Source organism: Frankliniella occidentalis, unplaced genomic scaffold (genome assembly GCF_000697945.3).
Source record: "Frankliniella occidentalis isolate FOCC.00 unplaced genomic scaffold, Focc_3.1 Scaffold334, whole genome shotgun sequence".
NCBI lineage: Eukaryota > Metazoa > Arthropoda > Insecta > Thysanoptera > Thripidae > Frankliniella > Frankliniella occidentalis.
In genome coordinates this window covers 190594-195770 of record NW_026267457.1, presented here as the reverse complement: position 1 = coordinate 195770, position 5177 = coordinate 190594, and positions in this window count along the sequence as shown.

Below are 5177 nucleotides of genomic sequence, written 5' to 3'. Positions count from 1 at the left end.
AGAGAGAGAGAGAGAGAGAGAGAGAGAGAGAGAGAGAGAGAGAGAGAGAGAGAGAGTTTGGGATTCTTTTTCAGAGTGTATATACAGGTGTGGTGTAGGTGCGCCTACAAGACTACGACCTGGCTGCTCAAACTTGTGCCCCAACAGCTCAGCAGTGGGTCCTCCCCCGCGTGGTGTGAGCGGGGAAGGTCGTGCGGGGGCAGTAGGAAGGAGTAACAGTGACAGCCTCGCAGGCGTCGCTGTGCAAAGCGGCTCCTGCAAAATGACACCACTACATGCACCAGAGCACGAATCGAAGGGCGAAAGTTTACCATTTCATTCTTCCTTTCCCCTTTTTACGGGCATGCACGGAGTCTCACTCATACGAGATCAAGGGGGTCGTGCATAAATTACGTAAGGATGGTTCCGGATGGTTCACTATTAGAGTTATCTATAGCTGCTCTCTCTTCTGCTATGCACTAATACGTGACTATCGACTTTCCAAAATAAAAAAATTCTTCCCAACACTTACGTAATTTATAGACGGTCCCCGGTGGTGTTTCAGACTGTAGAGGATTAATGCATGCCAGATATTTACAACGCAGGCACGTCGCGGGAGACGGACAGAGATAGAGAGAGAGGGAGAGAGGTCGATTAAGTGAAGTGTGCGGACGTGTGTTAATCAGTGTTAATCGTGTTCGATGAATTATAATATGGTCAGTCGAGAATAGGACCGACTCGCGCGCGCATCTAAAATATATGAGTGAAAGGTTTTCCACGCATGCCCCGATCAATATTTAAAATATTACGTTACAAGTAATGCTTTAAAATGAAAGAGGGCGCAAATTTTAGAGTCGCGCTTAAGCGATTATAAGCAATAATAGTTCGCGTGCAAAGTTTAGCACAAAAAAGGTGAGAAAAGACCGTAGCCCTTAAAACATTCTAAAACGTCCGTATAGTGAGTTGCACGCAGCATTGTTACGTTGCGTTAAACACTCCGCGTGTGACGTTGACGTGCCTAGTTGTACTTATTCGGCAAGCCCAATGGAAACCCCGACACACGTGATCTCCGTGACTTCCGACCTGCGGACACAAAACGAATAGCGGGGTGTTTGAGACGGGGGGTTCCACGTCACAAGGAGCCCTGGCAAGCTAAACAAAACAAAAACAATAAACAAACACAGAAAGTACTAGAACGTGTAAACCCATAATGATAAGAAGAAGAACAACGAAAAATAGATCCAGGTCATTGAAAAGGTTTACAGAAACAGAGTAACAGCGAAAGCTTCAGTGTGCGGAGCCCACCACCTTCCCCAAGCCCCCTTGCTGCAGGACGGACACGCGGTGCAGGAGGGCAGCTCGCCCCGTCGTGTACCTGGGGAGCGACATCGTGGCCACGGGGCTCGCGGGCCGTCCGAGCGCCCCGCCCGGCACGTCGGGCTCGACAAAGTTTCTCTCTCTCTCTCAGGCGCATCGCGCGGATCGTCATCGTCGTCGTCGTCATCGGTCGTCGGCGTCGTTGGCCAGCTGCTGCGCCTGCTGCGTCGCCCACATGATGGGCTGGTCGGCGGGGTCCTTGCCGGCGCCGGCGCCCCGGCCGTTGACGGCGGTGGTGGCGCCGATGTTGACATAGCTGAGGGGGCAAGAATGTGTGACGTGGGGAGGGAATGCGGGGGAGAGAGAGGGGAGGTATAAGTACCGCGCGGCGACACGTGGCCCCGGCTCAGGCTCCGGCCGGGTCCACCCACCCCGCCGCACGCTGTCGTGCGTTGGGTCTACCTGTGCCGCCGATATCAAAGGTCCACAACCCCCATAGTTTGCACGGCACGGTGGAGGTGGGTCCCGCGCGCCGGGCGCCGGCGCGGTCCTGTTATTGACAGGAAGAGTTTACCGACGTCCTTTATTTACTCATCTGCGCGCAATCTGCTGCCGGCCACTAGGAGGGGGGTCCTTGGTTGGCGGTGTGCTGCTTGTGGAAGATCCAGCAGCGACCCAACACCACAGCCCCTGCGGCTTTTCTCTCCTCTCTCCTCACACGCAACGTGTAGCGCTTCCCACACTGCCACCCCCCCCCCTCCCTCCCCTTTGCAAGGCTTGCTTTGAGCAGTTTGTCGCCCAGTTACGGTGGCCGGTGCCGCAGGGGCAAGGCCGGCGGGGCGTGGACGAGGTGGTGGCGAGGTCCTAAGAATAGAGGGAGAGAGAAGCGCCCGCGCGTCTGTTTCCCTTCACTACTTGGAGGACGCGCAGCTCATCCCCGGCGCAGCAACCCCAGTGCGATTATGGACCGCAGCGGTAAATTCGAATCCCCTCCCCTCCACCTCCCTCAAGTCCGTAGACATTTTAATTCTCCGGAAAAAGACCGTTATTTTTCGCAAAATTCAAAAAATAAATAAGGGGCTTATTTAAATATTTTCGTTGTTTTCCCTGTTTTTTCGTTTTTCCGCAACTATTCCTGTTCTTCTTTTGTTGTTTTTTTCTTCGATTTTTTGCGGCTTTCGAATCTCTAGAAGTTCGGCACAAGGCTGCACTAGACCGCACTAGGAAAAGGGAGTAGGGGGCAGCAGTTGCTGTGTGGGTCGTAGTAGGCCCAGAGGCCAGGCCCACCTACAATAAAGTCCACGGGACTGCCTCGGGCCCAGGCAGGCACGAGCAACAACGCCTGCGAATAAGGAGGAGAATGCGGCTGCAGCCAGCCGCGCCGCCGCGGACAACAACGGGGGACAATAACACGCGCGCGGCGCCTGCAGCGACGCACTGCAGTGACTGCTGAAAATGTATATTTCGTCTCTTTAATCATGGGAAATGCGGAGAATGAAGCGAAGGGGCGCGGCGTCGGCTGGAGGGGTGAGGGGGGAAGCACCCGCGACCCCCACACAAAGGGTCCCCCCGTTGCGGGACCCGGCGGCCCCGTCCATTCAATTGGCGCTGACGCTGATGGCGAGAGCAACGCCGCGGCGCGAGCCTTCCCTTCCTTCAAGTTTTCTCCGGAATGAAATTATTTGACCCATCCAAAAAATGAAAGGGAGAGTGAGAGAGAGAGAGTGAGCAAGAGTGAGGACCGGATCCTTACGTGTCTCTGGTGGTCCAGTTGACGGAGGCCGCCCTGCCGTTCCGTTGCCGCCCGATCATCCGCATCTCCCGCCAGCGCTCCCAGCGGTTGCCTATCGTGTGGCGCACGTCCGTGTTGAGGAAGCAGTAGAACAGCGCCACGAGCAGACCCTGGGAGACAAACAAAACAAATACTCACACCAGGTACCAGGTACTTTAGTATAATTTCAAGCGCAAAACAAATTTTCTGTTGTTTGTTTGTTAGTGTGTGTGTGTGTGTGTGTGTGTGTGTGTGTGTGTGTGATTTTCCTTGATTTTTAAAATATTTTCCCCCGATTTTTTTTGAGCGTGTACATTGATTTTTTTTGGTAAGCTACCCCTCTTTGACACCTCCGTTCATGCGGGTTTTCTTGTTTCCCTCAACAACATCATCACAGGGAAAAAAAAATCAAAAAATGAGCAACGTGACGCAGGCTTGACCGGAAGCCATCCAGGCAGGGTCCGTCCGCGCGTCACGGTGGCAGGGAAAGGTGGCAACAAACAATGGGCGAGCGCGCAGGGTCGTGACGTTATATAGCCGCGTTATAACGGCCGTATGGATAATAATGGGAACCAATAGAGAGAGAGAGAGAGAGAGAGAGAGAGAGAGAGAGAGAGAGAGAGTAAAGCGCGGGCTATTATTCTCCGCCTTTTCCGAGCGAGATGGGGGTGGCAGCAGGTACACAGAAATATAAGGGGCACATAAAAGGTTTTTTTTAAAAAATACAGAATACACCTCACATATACAAGGAACTACAAATCAGCCCACAGGGCTAAGAAGGAGCCAGTCCCTCTGATCAGGCCACAAAGCCCCTCCGAGCGCCCTGGTGCTCAAAATGGAAGACTATGAGGAAGCAGGCGAAGCAGGCGCGGATTAAGGAGGTGGTCTCTAGGAAACAGACTGAAAGGTAGGCAATTTGTGCCACAAAAACCCTGAATGTAGGCAACCGACGGTGCACCGCGCCCCGTCAGCCAGGCCTTAATCCGCGCTTGAGGGACTGTCCAGAAACAATGGTAAAATTTCAAGAAAGAAACACGACCAAACTTACACAACCTCGTACACAAAACATTGCATGCCTCTACTCCCACACATACCTGGGGTAGCAGTGTTGGAGCAAAGTCAGGAGTAAGGTAGGGTGAGGTGGGGGGGGGAGGGGGGTGCTGCCGGCAGCGAGCGATTGAAACAGTCGCCCGGCTTGCGCGCGTGGCTCCCCGCCACCGCCAGACCGCCAGGCTCAATGCCAGCCGTCGGAATCAGTTTTGGATTTGATTGCGTCGCGGGAAAGCCGGGAAAGCGCGGGGAGGTAAGCCCCCCCCCCCCCCACACACACCGCCTACCCGGAGCCGGGGGGCAGTTGAGCGCCAAACGCACACCGTACCAGAGGCATACTCGTGATTTCTTTTCATATCGTTTAAATAGGGAGGGAGAATAAAAACGTAGTGCTTCCTGCATTAACTGGTGTCTCGTTAATTGTTTAGCTCCAGTGAGCGGAGTAATAGGATACAGACTCCAAATAAAAACACGCAAAAAAAACAACACACAAACACAAAACACGCGGTAATCAGACTCTCAATCGGCCGCGGCGCGCTTCCAGGCGCGCGGCGCAGCGCCCCGTATCACACGAGTGTGTGTGTGTGTGTAGGCGTGTTTTTATTTTCCCCATTTCATCCGCTCTCTATTTTCTCGTTCCACTTGTCGTGCTTTTAATTACTCGCACACAGAGACAGAGGAGGGGGCTCCGAAAAAGAACTCGGCTCGGCGCGGGCCGCGCGGCGGCAGTGGCAGCCACACGGCCCACGGTAGGGCAGGCAGGGGTCGGGCAGGTCGGGGGTCTCTCTGCAGAGGTCAAAGAGACGGCGAGAGTCGCGGCGCGCGAGAACCTCGGGCGGGGCGGGGCGGGGCGGGGTGCACAAAGTTAATTACAAAGCGCAGTGGGACCCACCGGAGGACTCATCGGGACCCACTCACGCTCACGCTCACTCGCCTCCTCAATACTTGTAACGAAATTTGGCGCGTGTCCCCGCGCTGTATTGCGATCGGCACCATCGGCAAAGGAGATGGAGAAGGAGCGAGCGAGAGAGAGCGAGAGAGAGAGAGAGAGAGAGAGAGA